Here is a 19,198-nt window from a genome sequence, read left to right on the forward strand (position 1 = left end):
TACTGTATTTTAAAAATACAATGTTATCTCGTTTTTTTGCAAACCTAACAAATATTCTCTTTTTGCTGCACGAGCAACAGCTATATCTGTACGAGGCTAGACCCTTTAAACGCGATAACCATTATCTACCGAAATTATTTTGTACGATGCACGCGAGCGGCCAAATTTTCATGCGCAAGTTAAATATTAGCGTCGTCGTTTTAGGTTCGCACACACAAGAATGATTTATAGCTCACGACATGAGGTAATTGAGACTGTAGGAAGAACGTCAGTGTACCTCGTGACGAGGCTTCTCTTTTACTTCTTCGTCATCTATATTCACTAGCCAGTTTAGAGCATGCTTTTCCCTCTCGCGCGCGTTCTTCTTCTCCTCCTTCTCCTCTCGTAGTCTAATGTCTTAATCTTCCGTGTGTGAAGAATTGGGCCGGGCCAAATGAAATTTGCATAGTCGTTACCAGCCCGCCTTTACCAAGGGATAGTCCCGTAGATCCGCCCCAAGCTCTTTTGGCTCTCTCGGAAAAGAAGACGACTGATACCATGATCCGTTTGATTGCTTAGGATAACATTCTCGTCTCGTCGCTGATCCGAATCTTCAATGAGAGGAATTTTAAAAAGCACATTTTCGTGACGTACGTGTATCATAAAAGAATATATATATATATATATATATATATACATGAAAATATATATACTATACATGATAATAAATAAAATTATTATAATTTTTCTGTTAAGATATACTCCAATCTTCGATAAATAATGCTCTTCTATATTTGAATTTTCTCTTCTTGTGTATTTCAATAAACTATAATAAATATTTGCCATTCAATCGAATTGATCGAATTTAAGTTGCGACGGAAATACGTGTCGCTTTACAACAATGGGCATCGTACTCTACGATTCTCCAAATAAATAAATTATGTATGTGGCAAGCGCGCCAAACGTTTCTGGCTTTCCAAGTTACATATCCGATACGATAACGCGGATAAAGAACGTCTTCGATCGATCTTTAATAAGCGCTTCGTTTCGCGGATAAGAATTGAAGATAGTATATGCGAGGAGAGGCTTGGGGAGTTTTGCTTTAGTGAAGCGCGCGGTAAAGGAGGAATAACGTAGGAATAACGTAGAACGCGTTGCCTAAGGTCGGGAGGTTTAGAAGCTACTACGGAGCCGATAAGGGTTTGCCAGGCATGCCCGTTAACGACTATGTAAATTGACGGGTCTATTTATTCTAACCATCGGTATCGAAAGTGCGCTAGATGAAGAAATCAGAGGCCGGTAGTACGAGCCATCGCTTCAAAAGTTACGATCAATTACGTTGATATATTAAATTAAAATACAATTACTTCAATAAGCGTTTATTTCTTTACGATTGAAGAAAATCAGATCCCTCAATTTTCGTATATATACGGTTTCTCTTCGTACATTATCTCGTCGCTACATTCCCCGTTTCGTCGTTGATCTCGATATCTCACGTTGAACGGAATCGCAAATATAAATTTAGTGCCGACAAAATAGCTTTTTCGATAGGTACTCGATAAGAGAAGAGGAGAGAGAAAGAGAAAGAAAGAAAGAGAGAAACAGTGCGGGCTATCATAACGTCCTGTCCAACCATTTTATTGCAATGCTAAAGTAGGTATTGATCCGAATCCAAGAGAATCACGAACTAAGGTGCTCGACGACCATCGATCCGTCGTGGGGGAAGGGGGGCAGGGAGGACGAGATGAAGGGAGGAAGAGGTGGAGGGTAATCATTTTCCGTGTCCTCCTGCTCCTCCTCCTCTTCCGTCGGTTATCCGAATTGGGTTCGAGGGGGTCTCGTCGGAAAGTTGGGGACTAGGAGAGGACACAAACACCTCCGTTCGGGCAACGAGGAGGAGAAAGGTTCAGTAGGGCCTTGGTTGTGAGAAGAGACGAAGGAGATTGAAGGAGGAAGAAGATAGGGAAAGAGAGACAACATTTCCGCGTCTCTCTCTTATATTCTCGCTCTATCGCTTTCTCTCTCTCTCTCTCTTTCTCTCTCTCTCTCTCTCTCTCTCTCTCTCTCTTTCTCTTTCCTGTCTCTTTCTCCTGCTCTTGAACGAGAGGATGCATGAGAGACTGCTCCAGACCGTGGAGAGAGGAGAGAGAGGGTGCTGCCTTGGGGTTCATTATTCAGGGCTATTGATTTCCATCCAACTCCTACCATCAGCCCATCCAACGCCACCGGCGACCGTGAGTGAGGGAGAAAGAGAGATTGAGCGATGGAGATAGAACGAGAACGAGATTGACGGGTGGCTGTTCTCTCTCGCGAGCTTTCTATCTCTCCTTCTTTCTCTTCCTTAGACGCTCAACATTTCTGCTTCCAGCACGCTGCATCAACCTATATACTGACTGACATCTGTTTAAACCGAGCTGCTCGTCCATGACTAGCCGTCGTTTTATAATGCCGCTCGTTGTTTACGGCGTCCGAATTTAATCCATTTTTATTGACTGGACATTATCTCAGCATAGTCACAAATCGCTTATCGAAAATTTCTAAAAAACACTAGCGAGAATCCAACTTTATACCATAAATATAGATGTCAAAAAAGATACGTATCACGACGTTCGAAAATAGATTCTTTCTCTCTCTCTCTCTTTCTCTTTCAAAACTGTCTACTTTTGCAAATTCTCGGAGTAGCGTTATCCTTGTCGGTCCCTCAGCTTGGATTCGGACTTCTCTGTCGGTTCCTATGGAGTTGACGGAGTTAGGAAGAAACTTCGAAACTTTCCACCCATAACGGAGGTCCGATAGGGCTTCCAAGCTTTCTCCTCGGAATTTCGTGCCTTGGGTTTCCTGTTTGTGGAGGATCAGCTTGAGGATCATGGATAATACCGCAAGACCAACGGCCAATCGGTTTTATCCCTTTGTTTTCAAATCAGTATGGATAAAATATTGCATCGTCTGACTAAGTTCGTGTTTTATCGTTCCCATGTGATATATGTTATTAAATCTTTTCATTAAACGTATTTCATTTGTAATACACATGCGGTCATATTAACATCACATGACATGTAATACATTTACAATTACTGATTATTAATTAAAGCGTATATATTAAAAGTTATTACAATAGAATATGTAATAAAATTAAATGTATTAATACATAAACACTTTTATATTAATAATTTTATATGTAAAATTGTGGTTGAACATTCATATAATCTTTAGCATTAAATTTAAGCACTGTTTTCCTTTTTTATCTGTGAATTATATTCATTCATCACTCAATATATTTTTTCTCTTTCTCTCTTTTGTTTAATTAAATATATTTCAATAGTAACATATAGTTTCGATAGTAAATTATTAAAACACTTCGAGATGTCTGAGTACACACACTTCTACTACTGCACATATCAGACACAACTATAAATAGTAAAAATTGAAACATATTTGTGATATTATTATGTATTGCATGTTATTTGCACGTATCAATTGCGTATCAATTTTTAATAATTTTTTATATTAGTAAAACTTTTTGTTTTATAAATAATATAACGTTTATATTATTGCTATTATATAATTTTTCAGAACGAGTTGTTTCATTATAATTCTAATTTTTTCTAAGTACTTTTAATTTAGTAAATAATATATATATGAATTTATTAACATTTAATTTTTTCTATCATATCTTTTATACATTAGTTCTGCAGGTCGTCAAATGTATCTCATTTTCAGGCTTATTGTTAGATCAAGTCAGCCAAGTTTTAGAGCTGTAACATGTACATGCGTTACAATCAATTACTCGTCACGGGTTCCCGTTTTTCCGTCTCGAAATCGATCCAGTATGCGGAAGCAGCACGGGTTTGCTCTCTTTGACTGTGCCCAACGTGACGTAACGTAAAACCCCATTAGGTGTTAGCTCCTCCGTCGACGGTTAAACCGTTACTCGACTGCCGTTCGTAGGTGGAACGAGTCGAGCCGGTGTGGTATTGGTGGGTGGGATATATATAGACAGAATTGGTAGAGGGAGAAAGAGAAAGGGAGAGAGAGAGAAGAGAGAGAGAGAGAGAGAGAGAGAGAGAGAGAGAGAGAAAGAGAGAAAGAGAACACACCGGCGCACAGGGTTGTACTGGCACTGTGTGCCTATAGGGATTGCAGCGCCGCGGGCGCCGGCGCGAAACGGTCGCTCGCAAGACCACCTCCGCGTGGTGGGCTCGTGACGTCAGCTATCCTCAGTGTGCGGAGAGCGACCGCAGTGTACACCATCTCCACGTTTTGGCAAAGGAGACGGCATCGTTGCCGGAGTGCACGAGTTAAATCGCCGTTCGCACGACGCACGACGAACGATCAGCTGGATCACGTCGTGCTCCCTTCTTCTTTTCCCCCCCATTCCCTCGCCCTGTCGCGTCGCCCACCCCCGTTTGTCGGTCCGTGATCAAGACGTGGGGTAGTAGGCATTTCGGACGGATTACGAAGGGATTTTTGTCGGTGAAAAAGGACGCGTTGTTGTCGCCGTCAGCCAGCTCGACGTGTTCGCGAGTTCTTTCCGTGTTTGTTCGTCGCTCAGCTACGCTTTCGAAGTGACGCGGTTTCCTCTCCTTGATGTGTACGACGACGACGACGAGGCGGAGGACGATCGGTAGTCACGCGGTCGACGCTCTTGCCAGCGGTATCAGCACTTGGGAGTCGAGTAACACCTAGCACGAGGAGCGTTCATTGCGGGGACGCCGGGGTGACGAGATTCTCAGAACGACGATCATCCCCCGCGTATCGATGGTGATGTTGCTAATGTTGTTTCTCGCGTTGGTGTTCAAATGTAACTGATCACGCGCGACGTTGTTAAATTTCTGATTCAGACCGTGAAGCGAGTCAGTGTCGTTTCTTCAGGATAGAACATAAAGTTTGCTTTTCCATTGTAGTGTCATACGGATTAATTCGACACTTCTCGCCAGTTAGTCCAAGCGATCCTCCGAAGTGCGAGTTCCTTCGAAGACACGTGGAGTTGAATCGGATCGCTCTTAGCTCACGTGGTCGTCGAATGCGTACCGGCGGCGCTCGTGGTTGCGCGACCCTTGCGCAGTTTAGACTCGTCGTGGGTGATTTCGCGACAATAGAAGAATTCTCCTCGCGCTCGTAAGTAGTACGCGGTATTTATGCTGCCTCCGGGCACGCTTGACATAATCCGCGCGAACGTCAACTGTACTCGGTGAGTGTTTTCTTGTGAGGACAAGCATCGTTTTGTGCGGGACGACCACGCATTCCTGTGAATGAGTAGTTCATGTCGCGAATAGAAGGTGAGGGATGACGACGAACCGCCATCGCGACTCCGTTGAAGGGGACGACGAGGACTTGTGAAGGAGACGACGATTCGCGAGCACGATTGTGACTACGAGACCGAGACACGGCGGCTCACTCGTGGCTTGCGATTCTTCGTAGAACTCCAGGGATCCGCAAGCACGCGGAATCAAGCAGGCAGCGTGGAGCGCTCGGCGATTGTGTGGCCGCGCGCCGCGGATCTTTATCTCTATCAACCAGGTATTGAATATCATAGAAAAATTACTTTCTGCAATTTAATCGATAATTTACCCTATCTAGCGATTCGCATATGATACACGCGTGCGAAACATATCGTTACTTCTCATACATGTATCATTTTTTTCATTTGCAAACTTGATGAAATTCCAAAGATGTTTTTTAAATTTTAAAAGTATTATTCCCATAAAACTAGGATAAAATTTCATTGCGTTTAATTATTTGATAATTAAATATATTGCAAGTATTGCGATAAACTTTTCAAATTATTTACAAGTTTACTGCTATCATTTTGTTTCAAGTAGAATTAATTTTTAATCGAATGATTGGATTAATAAAATGAGACAATTGAATGTTATTTTTTTTCTCGAGGACAGCTACTTTGCATCGCTTGTTGTATATCTATTTATGAAGGGCGCGCGAGGGATGGAAATGAAAAGGTATAAGTTATTGCGTAGATACTTGACACGATTTATGCTTCACGGGCTATCCTCGTTTTAATATCCGCCGGCTCGCACGAATTTTACATTTTCTACCTCCACAATTTTACATGACGGCGCAAGCCTCGAAAAAAGATGGCGAAGAACTTCTCGCGGTATGTCGGCTCATTCTTCAGTGACTGCAGCTGCGAGCTTTCACCGCTTCGCGGGTGCATTCTTGCACCGCCGTCTGTGAGAGCATATTCCAAGTATGCTCAATAAGATTCATATCCGGTGACAAAGGGTGTGCTATTTTTCCGTAACATTGCATGCTTTGAGCGTTTTTAAGCGAAACGTGTATTTTTTACAAGTCAAGCTATCGTTTATAGCAATAACAAAAATCGATAATGGTTCATTTAATGTCATAAATATACATATATATATATATATATATATATATATATATATACGCTTGTCGAAAAGTAGTTAAGCTCCGTTAATAAAAGTACAAGATTTTAAGCATTGGAATTCTGATGACTTGTTTACTAATGACATATTAATCGTAAAGTATTCATACTGCATAACTCGTTGGCCATCAAATTTGTGCTTTGAAAGAAAAGTGGTTGGCGAGCGAACTGGGAAAAGTTTAAAGGTTATGGATTTTCGATCAGACTGAACGACGTGGTAAACTATCTTCTTCAGTTTTAAAATAGTATTGGTAGGTTCACGGATTTTCCAATGAGTTATACGTGCACTGAAAGTTGCAAGATAGAAGGAAGGAGACTGTGATAAAAGTCGATTAAATTTCCACGTTTTTTGTCGCATCCTGTACTCTGCACCCGATGCCACTTGAGTTTTGGTTTTGGCAGGGTCTGAAGAGTGTTTCCCTATATTTGCAATCGAGACAGGTTACAGCCTGACCCGAATCTTAAGCCAGACCACGGTCACGGGATGCCTCGGCGAGCAGGCACGTAGTAACCTACACGCCAGGCTGTGCCAGGAGCGTCTTCCTTCCTTCCTTCTTTTTCCTCCCCGCGTTCGGTTTATTCTCTTCTTTCCCATGGCCCTCGCCTGAAACTTTGCCTTCGGCCGGTTTGCGCTTCGTTCTATGCTTCGTAAGGATCCACTCGATATAAAAGAAGTCGAATCTAGGTATTATATGAACCAAAGGAAAGTTTCCAGCAAGTATGGAATAAATGTATCGAATGAAAATTCTTCGCTCGCCAAAATTGTCTCTCTGTATTAAAATTTGCTCTCTTCCTCGCTACTCTTTTAAAATATTTTCTCGGAAAAGAAAAAAAAAACACTTGGTTTAAATGAAACAAAACATTGGATTAAATTTACTCTAACTTTGTTTTCGTTCATTCTGCGAAATTAAAAAATATACAAGTACGTTACAGTATTTATTTACGAAATATCAAATATACTTCATGCAAACGACAAAATCTAATTTAATTTATGTCATTTTTCTACGTTACTCCCTCTATAAAAGTGGTTAAACATTTTTTTTTCTTTTTTGGTATAACGTATCTCGCCGCAATATTTGGTGCGGTTTTTGATATTCCGGACGCATTTCGGACGCGATGTTGGTAAAGAGTCGCACTTGTTGGCGTCTAGGGACACGGGGACATTGGACGTGGAACACCGAAGAGCCGGTGGAGAGAAGGTAGTAGTAGTAGTAGTAGTAGTAGAGAGGGCGAGGATCGCACTCGGAGGGACACTGGAAAGCGAAGCGAGTGCGCGGTGGTCAGCCCGGAGGGTCTCTTGGGAGATTTCTGGACCGCAGTCCTAAATCAGGTTTCATTCCCCCGGCGAGTCTCTGGCACCTCGAACCCTTCTCCTCTCTTCCTCTCTCTCTCTCTCTCTCTCTCTCTCTCGCTCCTTCTTTCTTTCTCTCTCAATTTCATCGAACCTGCTTGCGATATACCGAACAAAGCAAACGAGCGACTCGCTCTACAACTCTCTTTTTCCTATACTCGGCAATTTTCCTCCTCGTGTGTCGAATAGCGTTGAGAGTGAAAGACAGAAAATAATCTGAACTGAAAAAATACTCAAACGTCACGAGATATGCATTCGACGATCCATCAGACGATTTTACTATCTCAATTTTTCTAAATGGATTAAAGAAGAAGAACATTATTCTCACGCATTAACTTCTGTCGTGCTATTATTTCACGTGCGAATGTGTAAAGTCGAGGGAGACTAATCATCGCTGTAACGGGGGATGATCGTTCGACCGGGGAGATTTGTACGAGGCATATGCATTATCGCAAACGATATCGCAGTGGTCCAGGCGCGGGTTACGCACACCGACATGGTCACAAATGTTCGTAGATACGTGCGCATAAGATAGCGAGCACACGCTCGAATACGAGACATTGTACGAACGAAGAGAGGTAATTTCTCGTTTTGTGCAAATAACTTCTTCGGGCTTATCGACAACTTTGCAGGAGGTAGAGATAATCCCCTTTGCATATAAATACTAAATTTTCTAGTAATTACTGATATTTCCCAGAATTGTGTACTTTCGGCATATTATCGAGCTACAGAGGTTACGGTAATCGAATGACGAATTAATTAAATTTTCTTTTGTATGCGAATTTCGACGACTGCGACGCCGAAAGGCAGAGATAGCAATTACCGAAACTCGCGTAACAATTCTCGGCATGGGTGTGTCAAAGTGTTTCACGTACGCTAGCAAACTGCCAGCATATATATACGCGCGAGCACGAGCAGGAACCGAGGACCGCCTTTGTGTTATTACGGCCAGAACATTACAGAAAGGGATACTCTCGCGCGCTTTCTACGCGCTCCGTTGCTCTGTATGCAACGCGACGGCGACGGCGACGGCGACGGCGACGGCGACGGCGACCTACGCCGTTACGCCCATAAACATAGATCAAGCTCAACAATGGCCCGCCGGTAAACGTATTGACATTTTATACTTCCCACCATCGTTGACTGGTTGCCTCCGCGCGGTGTGTTACTCAAACTGCGATACCGGGACAAACTGCAGGATATGCTGTCCTCGCCGCGATTCTACGCACGACGAGATGCTAATGGACGAGAGCGATACGGCGGATAGATTTATGAATGGTTGGCGATCGAAGATGCGTCCGAAACGCCGTTAATTTACGGATCCGTGATCCACGGAAATCGGGACAAGAGATGAATTGAAATTGTAACTTTAAAGTAAGATAAGCTAACGTATCGTTTCTGGATAATATGCGCAAAAGCCTCTCCATTCGACTTTTACAATATTTTTTAACGCTAAATTTATCAGAAAAGATTTTGTGAGATCTGATACAAAACTTGTGGCGAAAGCATACTTTTTTATCTGTTATTCTTAATATAATTTATATATCAATATAACATAATGCTCGATTTATTTATATATAGGCGTGAAAGCTTGTGTAATCAATTAAATATGCCGCGCTATTATTTTGCGTAAATGACGTTAATCAGATCGATGGCCGATATCTTCTCGGCGCCAGAGAAGATACCTCGCTGAACGGTTGTTAACCTGATTCTGAACCATATGGCTGATATTGGGTTAATATGGTGAAAGTTCTCCGAGAGAACTTCTCATAGAAGTGTGTTATGGGAACAGTTACGTCTGAACGTGTAACGCCGCGTTCTACTTAGGAAGCGCGATATTAAAGTAGATAAGGACAGTGTACAGTCAGACATGACGCGCGTTTCAGTGTGTATCGTCTGATTTTTACGATTTTTATTGCAAACTATTTTTTTTTTTTTTTTTTTTTAATATTGTGTTGCTTTTGTAAAACTTTTATTTCTGGCATATATGTATATACATACACACATACACGCACACGTGTGGGCAATTGTTATGTTCTGAAATATTTTTGTGACAATATCTCTCTCTTTCTCTCTCTCTTTTTCTTTCTCTTTTTCCCAAAGATTTGACGTCCTTAAAATAACATGTCGAAATATCATTGTCATCTTTCTTATAGATTAAGTTTGCTATGGAAATGCATATTCATTGTATGAATATCACTTTCTTACATAACTCCAGATTATCACGCAAATGTTACTTGAATGCCAATATGTTGCAAATGTTAGCGTAAGATTGCGCCATTATAAACTCTTTGAGTCTCGCACACAGTAGGAGAAGTAAGAGAAGGGTTAAATATTTATCGTAGTCACGCGCGCCGCATTATTCACGCTAGATCTACGGGCATGGTGTTATTTCTTTGGTAAGCTTAATTTAGAAGTAACAAGATCAACGAATGATTATTTAATCATATTAGTCATGTTACTTATGAGTTTTATTTTTTCACTATTTTATATAGCGTGTTTTTTTTAATGAAAGGAATATTTATTTTCATGCAAAATTTCGAGATATCATGCACGTTTGCAGTAGTATTACGAAGCAGAGATGGAAAAGCGTACGAACGAAGGGTGCGAGTCTCTTATCCACGCAGATACAAGCGCGAGAGCGCACATCTCTCACACATCAAAAGCAATTTATACGATTATATGCATGACACTTTGAATGCACCTTAATCAAATAAGCCATACTATTCTCACCTGCGAGGGAAAATGACGAGGAACCCTGAAGATGCTGGTGAATCGACCTGCTTTCAAACGTACCGGCTGAAAAATTTTTTCTCACTCGATCCGACGTGATGCATGTATAACACGGCAAACAGATTACATTGTTCTTTAACGTTTCGGAAAGCACGAAAAATTGCGTCTTCCAAAGTATTTGCATTCCATCTATTTTCTAAGAAGTGAAATTTTCACACGATACATAGCCAGTAATATTACGTTAGTTTCTCGACATAAATATCCAAAGATACGTAAAGAAGTATTTGTCGCGAAAGTATTGCAACTTTAGATTTATACTATTCTTTCCACGATATTCTTTTTATCCGAAAAGTACAAATTACTAAATGCGGAAAAAATGCGAGGATTTGCAAAAAAATTTGCATTTATTAGCTTGCAATTTTCACGTTGAATGGAAATAATTACGATATTTATTTGTGATAATAATTTATAATATCATATCGATTATATTAAAGATGCATGGGTTAAGTTAATGTCTTACAATGTCTTTTGAAATAACATATCGCGTGTTATAGCAGAACCGATCGTAAAACTGTGACAACGGCAGGTGACGGAGGAAAGTTTTCTTCACGCCGTGTGGCCCTTCAGCTGTTCACGTCGGATCCGTTTACGCCGGTCGGGGAAAATGTTTTCGAATACCACAAGTTAGAATAGGCTGCCGTCGACGGTGGAAACGGTGCCAAAATCTCAAGAGAAACGCGCCCGTGTTTTCCCGTCTCCCCTTGCCTTTGGCTCCACGTATCCACCCTTTCTGGCCGTCTCTCTTTTCCCCCGCCGCTCGGCACGCCTCGCTTTGTTATGTTAATTGTTTCAAACTCGGGGCATCATCGCTACGTTTATTTTCCATTCTCGTCGCCTTCCTTCCTCTCTTCCTTCAGCGCGGCACATACTCGTCGGCCTCCGCCAACACAAAGCCTCGTTTTCGTCCTGGTCTATTGAGCCATCCCTTTTGTTGAGCAACATTCTCCTTTCGGATATCACTTCTCTGATGGATCGTTTAATCATATTTTATTCCCCGAGGAAATACCGGCCTTTATATTTCATTCGCGAGATATAATGTATTATAGATTTCACGCATATCGGTTTTACGTATAACCATTCGGTTATGCGAAATAAGATGCGTGAATCCGGAATCTGTTCATGTGTGGCTGCGATACAGATGTCTTATGTGCAAGGGAGAATAAGATCGTATATAACGCAAGCACATTCCAATCTGATGCATTTCTCTTTGTTCGACTGTGCACGCGCGTCTGTTTCTGTCCTCCCTTTTTCTCCTATTTCTCATTCGTTTCGAGTCGCGAGGTCGGTAACTATGATGCACCATATATTTTAATACTCACGTTGTGGAATGTGGACAAGAGAACAGTTATTACAGTTTTAATTAAACGAAAATCATATCATTCCATACATACTTGATGGTAGTCTGGCTACCGTGGGACACGCTGATGCATTCAACGTAGCTGCATAGCGTGGCGCTCAACATCCCCGATGGTTTTCTGTTTCAAATATTGTATGCCGACTATCCTCTGGGAATGTTCCGCTGCCAACTTTCGTAGCGCCTCGTCTCGAGGTTCGTTGGTAGTATTTTTGTTCTCTGTTTGCATCGAGAATAGTCAATCTAAATGAATACACATAGGAGGAACGCGTTATTCTATATCAATAAATATGAGAGTATTTTACGTTATGCATCATTGTTCATTGTAAGATATTGTATATCTTAACTAGAGATATATGTACATATAATATTCCAAAATTGGAATTTATATATCATATATTTATGGAAAACTCTCCACACACATGTTAAAGGAATTCTATGTATGTAGCATTCTAGTATATCTTATACATATACATGAAATATGCCGGTAAATAGGTCTTTCATCTTTGAATAGGCATACCTCGATATCTTACGTATAGGAAGGCCCTGGCCGCGGTATGTGAAGTACGAGAGGTATTTACGGTGCGGCCATAAATTTGAACGACATCAAAATGAGATTAGAAATACACGAGACCATTTTCATATATGCAAAACGTTTTTTTCTTTCGCGTGGCAATCGCTTGATTATTTTTATCGGTCGCCAATCAGTTGCTATTTTAAATGGTATATGATAAGAGCAAATAATTTTGAAATATTAATCTGATATTTTAAATAAACTTTAATATTTAAAAAGTATTTAATTTTCCAAGATCTATGTGTGTATATATCGTATTAGATACTTGTATAAAAAATAAAAAAAAAAAAAATAGAGCATTTCAAAGAAGACCGAATATTATTGAGATATGAAACTTGGCAAAGACTAAATAAGACGCTTTGTCACGAGGACTTTGTTAGATCTAATAACATTGCAACCAGGCGAAAACAGGATCCTCTTTGTGTTCTCGTGTTGTAGTTGCACTCGCTGGCCGCGTCGTTTAGCAAAATACACCAAGCTCAGATGTGCTCGTTTCTGCTCGTCTCGTTAATTCGAATTCTGGCTCCTTAGACGGAACTGTGCCGTAATTTGAAAGCTTCGTAACAGAGCCTTGCTAAGGTGTAGTGTTCGGTCAGTCGGCATTCCTAGCTTTCTCTGGCAAGGTCATGCTCCGTCTCTCTCCGGCTTCTCTTCCTTCCGCTCGCTTCCTTCCTTCCCCGTCTTGCTTTCGTCGGAGAAGAGAGATGGACAGAGCAAGCAACTCCTTTGGCCTTTCCCGTAAGGGGTGACCGCAGGATCTCGGCGGGCTATCGACTTGGCTTGGGCTCCGCCTGTGTATGGGAGAAGGGTAAAGGAAGGCTAGGGGGTTTGGCTGGTAGTTTGATGTTGTGTAACGGACGGCCTGGCTAACACCAAAGATGTCAGCACAGCATAATATTATCCTAGATGCCTCGTAGTTCGGAATTTACTCCGAGATACATAAGCCCGTGGTTAGCTAATACCGGCGCTGTCTCGACCTTTACATCCTGGAAGTTGCACGCTCGTATTTATCCCCTCTTTCCCCGCCCTTGCTAGATGCTCGGCCATCCCTCGTATAATCGATCTCGACGTTAGCAGAGCGAAAACAGCTCGGTGAGACTTTCGTGACCGGTCACGACATTACGTGTCATATGGGATTTACTGCGTAGGGTGTAATATCGATCCTCGCGAGCTCGAATGCGGAATTGCCGTTCCGAGGGATGTAATGGGTCCTGTAGGTAGATAAGTAGGTTGCTAGAAGTGTTAGGATAAAACTGCGAATTATTGGAAAGCGAGAATGCGGGTTTGTTTCGAAGCGACGTGTCGGGCGCAAGGGCGCACAGGACGTATTATCTCGCTCGCAGTTCAATAGAATGGACCGAAACAAAGGGGTCCACCAAGCAAAATAATGCCAGCGTTCAGAGGACCAGGAACTAACTGAGAAAAGGGATCTTGGTGCTATTGTGTACGAGCGTATAGATGTAGATGACGAAGCTCGTGTTGGTAAAACGCGTGATCCCGTGTGAGGGTGGAAAATGAGGAGGAATACGTGAGAATAGTACCCACGAAGAGTGGAAATAATGGAGGAAATAAAATAAAGCTTAGGATAGGAATAGGGAGCAATCGGGAGAGAGAAGAAAGACAGAACACGAAGGTTGAAACGCAATACTTTTAATCAAGATAAAACGAGAATCAGAAAAGAGATCAGGAATTAAACGGAAGGAGGCGAAGACTAGAGCCAGGAAAGGAAAAGCGAAACTTGGTTCCTTCCTTTGAGATTTTTCTCTTATCGCAAAACTAGGCTATTACTTTAAGGGAAAAGGGGCGAATAATGACCCGTTGACTCCTCGTAATTTACTGAATCGCGGATACAACCAACAGTATGATCCTATCGTCTATCGTACAACACGTGTCGATCGCATGAATTGAATTGTTACTTTCAAACATTACTTACGAATCAAGGTGTGCGGCTGCAAGTGGCGAACACGGTTTACGTGCCGTGGCGCTTTGCTTTCAATTCCACTTTCAAACTTTTCCGCCCACCACACGCCGCTCTCAAACAAATGGTACCGAACCGCCTATTTGTTTCTCGACGGCACACGACATTCGTGCGGCACGTTTTAATGCAGCAAGAGGATATTCTCGGGCACGCACGCGTTCGATTTCATTATCATTGTCAGCGCGTATTTGCGTAATAAATATATCGCACACTGTTATCGAGATGTGAATAATGGAGCTTGCGCTTTCGCATTGTAAATATAATTTTAATTTGTATATAATTTTTATACCGTTTGATATTCTTGAAAAGTATTATAATATAAAAGAATTATTTATAAATTTAATTCTTTTTTACTTTGTGCGAAATAAAAATGTAATTTCAATGTGTGTGGTAAGTGAAAAGGATGATGATGAGCACGTATAGAGAGACGGGTAAGCACGAGGAAACGGGATAAAGGACACGTACGGGAGTAAAGCCGGACGACGACCCCAGTCAACCCATAAGCTCTTCTCCTCCTCCTCCTTCCCCCTTAACTCACGTCACTGACATAACCACCCTTGGCTTCGATCAATCTGGCGTCCGTTCTGCCATCGTCGCCTTTGGTTCTCGCTATGTGCTATTCTGTACAGAAGCAAGTACCTATCGTATATCAATGTGTCTCGAACCTACTACGATGATCAACTGTCAAAATCGGTGATCTGCAAGCGTCGTTCCTGTCTGTCTACGAAATCGATGACGAATAGTTGGGGCTGGTCAAAGATATTGCCAAGGACGTTCATAAACTATCGAGATGTACAGATAAATTGTTGTGGTGACATCGGTTTAATCATCTTTGACGGTTTATCAATAGTTGTAGATAATAAATCAAATCTGTATGTATGCGCGCGCGCGCGCGTGTGTGTGTGTGTGTGTGTGTGCGCGCGCGCGCGCGCGCGAGTAATTAATTTAACATTTTAATTTAATAATATACATGTTACAATAGAATATTACGTATTCGAAATTCAATTCAAAAGTCAATTTTTTAAATCTTCTTTTTAATCTTCTTCAATTTTATTATTCTTCTTCAAATTGAATATTCTCTTGCGGTTATGATACACGACGAAAATTCTTATATAATTTCTTTGCAGTGCTTTTCACTCATACAAGCTATTTATCAGAAGAACGAGTCTATAATCAAAACCGCAGAATATCGTACATTTTCCGCTAGGATTCTCTATTGTCCGCAATTCTTTGGTAATGTCTTCGAAGTGCGATCATTCGTTCTCTCTTAGAGGAAGGGGGGAGGGGGAAGAGGATAGGGGAGCGAGCTTCAGATACTCGATAAAAATTCGTCCGGTCCACCGCCACGCGTTGCACGCTAGCACGATAGCGCGATTTCATACGCGTTTGAAGTTGGTGCGAGGCCAGACCGACATTGGGGAAAGGTTGGCTGGCCAGCCAGCCCGGCCTGCCGCAGTTGGCCGTCCGTGAACGGCAGTTCGCTTTTTGGCCGGCACGGCCGGACAGAAACGTTGTTTAGCTTGATTGAACTTTCGCGGTGTCGGAGGGTCGACTCTCAAAGCAACGCGGCGCAATGCTGTCTGTACTGCCACCTATCCAGCTGCATAAATCTCTGACTTCTCTTCCATCATTCGCTCTTCTTAGTCTTTTTGTCGCACGTGCATTGTCGAAATCTCTGCAGCACTAACTACGCAATTCTTTTGAAACGTCCTTGTTACATCGATTGCATCAGTGTTGCCCAACCCTTTTTTATGCTGCAAATTTCTTTTTGAGCGTATTGGTAGATAGTAATATTATTGCTTTGTTCTTTATATTTTATAAAGTTGTTTCTCCTATTAAATATTTTTGTTTATTTTAATTTTTTTCTTAAATAAAATATATTTTTTATTATTTAATACAATACATATGTGTAAACATAAGCATACAATAGGATGACTTACATCTTAATAGAATCTTGTATTATTTCAGTTACACAAAGTCTATACATTTTTCATGATTTGTATATACTTATTATTAAATATAATTTTTATTAAATAAATTAAAATGTAGCATATTCTTTCTGTTCAAGTATTTTACGATAATATTTTTAACCATGAAAATGTAATTATTATTATATTGTTTGCACATTTTTGGATTAAACAAAATTATATTACATTTTTTAATCTTTGTTAAACTAGTATCTTCGTGATGAGAAATTAAAGTTATACATCTGGCAATTAAATGTTTATTTTTTGCTAATTTGTTACCTGCTAATTTTAAACCATTTTTTAAGGAAATTGTGATATGATGAGAAAATATTAATTTAACATTACGCTTTTATTTTGAAAAATATGTATAGTAAATTATAAACAAAAAATAAATATACTAGAATTAATTACATTAATTAATCTTTTTTTTTAAATTTCTGCAAATAAATTTTTATTGATGTCTTAATATGAAATATGTACTATAACATTGTAAAGTAAAGTGATTAAAAATAGAAATGCTAATAATGTTAACTTGACATATCATATTTTTAAATTAATTACCATTAAAATTTTTAGTTTTAAATTTTTGCTCGAGAAATGAGCTTAAAAAATAATTTAAAACATTGCAACGTTCGTATCGTTAATTCAATGCAATGCATTTAATTGCTTTCTTTTTTAACTTTAAAACATTTCCCAACTGTTTATTTGTTTCTGAAATGCAGTATTTAATATCGCAATTATAGTTTATTGTTTAATTTAAAAGTTTTATAAAAATTTATAAAGCTTTAAGTTTCTTTATCTAAAAAATTATTGTTTTAAATAAAAATCTTAAATAATTTTATTATTTAATTTTTTGAGAACTTTCTTTTATTATTTTGTTTCGTGAATTTAAAATATGCTACTCATGTAATTTATAAGGCTAAATAGAGTAAAAAATTAATAATAAATTATCAATTAATTATATATTTGATTTCTTGTAAAGGTGCTACATTAACGAATGTCATTTCTTTTTTTCAACGAAATCTGAAAATACATCTTTGTAAAATAAAGTCTGGAATTGCAAAAAGCTCCACCGTGAGCACGTAGCATCTACACCACGGCCAGACTTCTCGATCCCTCATACGTGAATCGCATAACGCGCGATAAGTTCGGGATGAAGTTCACTGAAAGCATCAAAGAGATAGATTCTTCGAAAGGTTGGATATTACTTCCACACTTTACGCATACGAAGTAATCCGTACGCGTGGAGGCGGCATATTGAGCGAACATCGTCTCGCTCACATAGGCTTTGCACAAAGATCTCTTCGAAGAAGTTTGGTTTATCGAAAGCGAGAGGCTATGATAATCTTTATCGTTAATACTATTTATTCGGGACCACGTGATCGACTTGGTCACATCCGTCTCTTGGCGGGTGCGTTAACGCAAACGGCACACAGACGTGGCTCGCCAAGATCAACGGCATTCATATTGAACGGGGCGCAGGTTCTGAATATTCATGCCACTGTGTAGGGTGAACGTCGCCGACGTTAGGCTGCAAGGTGGTGGCGACGGAGGGGTTACAGGCGGACTTAGTCTTCGCCGTACAGAGGACTAAAACGTACCTTAATGCTTTGGTGATGTGAGCAAAACATGTCGCGCGGTTGCTACCCATACGATGCAAAGGATTCGCGTTCTACAACGTCGTATACAGGGTGACTAATATGGCGATACGATAACCTTTGGCATATCGCAGCCCGTTTTAACCGGAAAGAGAACGAGGCGTATGTCGTTTGTATTAATTAATAATTGTTACTCTTGACACTTATTGCCAACACATTTTCTCAAGTTCGTAAAAAGACAGAAAACGCACGTTGTGTCTGTTCGAATACTTTGGCGAAAATTTCAATATTAAATATATTATTAATTTTTATAAACAATGCTTTTCTATTTAAAGAATATATTACTGTTAATGTTATCCTGTGACATTTGGCATATATGCAGACAAGGATGATTAGCTACTCAAATTTGATTACTCGATCCGAAAGAACGAACGCTGTGAGTATCCCCCTTTGCGTGCCGTATACGTCATCTTGCATGTACGACGTAGTACAGAGGGGCCGAAATTATCTATTGATTTTGAATGGGTGGCCACTATGGCGGATTAGGCTGACCAGCAGGTTGCGGTGATTGAGGCTGTGTCTGGCCTTCTGCCCCGGCCATCCGCCAGCTTTATCATGCGCTCCCACCATTGGCGCGGAACACGTGTAATCAGCCGCCGATCAGCCAAACATGAGGGCCAAACTGGCCGCATATTATTTTGCAGCCGATCACGGCTTACGAGTAGACGCGAAAAATTTATTACCCTAGGGTAGGAGAAATCCGCTGGAAGAGAACAGCGGGCGCGATCAAATATCCCGCAAAACTTCAAGTTTTCCCGAGGTCGAGTTAGATTAAGTTGGAAACATATGGATACTCTATATGGAACTTTGTTACACGCGAGCACTTTAATCAGGAACTTTATCGAGCGAAACGTGTCTCCCCCCGCAAAATTGATCGTGCCCAAGATTTAGTTCCATCGTCGATCTGTCAAATATTAATGGATACAAAAAGAATAGAATATCAAGTAGAGAGAAATCTATTCATTGTTTCAGCACACTAACTAATGAATAATAGGTATAAAATTTTAAAATTGAAACGTATGTAGACGATTTATTGAAAAACATCGTTGCAAGAAGATCCTGTCGATTGTCGAAGAAGTCGAATGTCGCGAAATCGTCAAATCGTGGAAGCGCGATTGAAAACAATCGCAGAATCACAGTG

General features: G+C 40.5%; 1 protein-coding gene and 1 long non-coding RNA gene across 8 annotated transcripts in view; one reads left to right on the forward strand and one right to left on the reverse strand.

Moving 5' to 3' along the window:
- Window positions 1–19,198, reverse strand: part of LOC140663148 (uncharacterized) — a 304,620-nt gene that overhangs the window by 58,399 nt on the left and 227,023 nt on the right. The gene's annotated exons all lie outside the window — the stretch shown is intronic.
- Window positions 1–19,198, forward strand: part of LOC140663146 (CUGBP Elav-like family member 3) — a 353,573-nt gene that overhangs the window by 9,100 nt on the left and 325,275 nt on the right. For 3 of the 6 annotated variants that reach the window (XR_012046226.1, XR_012046228.1, XR_012046227.1), the window contains exon 1: window positions 4,171–5,499. The exons of the other annotated variants lie outside the window; for them this stretch is intronic. The gene's annotated coding sequence lies outside the window, so the exon portion shown is untranslated. Of the gene's footprint in view, window positions 1–4,170; window positions 5,500–19,198 lie in introns of those variants that run through there. 6 annotated transcript variants of the gene reach the window in all.

This window comes from Anoplolepis gracilipes, chromosome 2, assembly GCF_047496725.1.
Source record: "Anoplolepis gracilipes chromosome 2, ASM4749672v1, whole genome shotgun sequence".
NCBI classification, from domain to species: domain Eukaryota; kingdom Metazoa; phylum Arthropoda; class Insecta; order Hymenoptera; family Formicidae; genus Anoplolepis; species Anoplolepis gracilipes.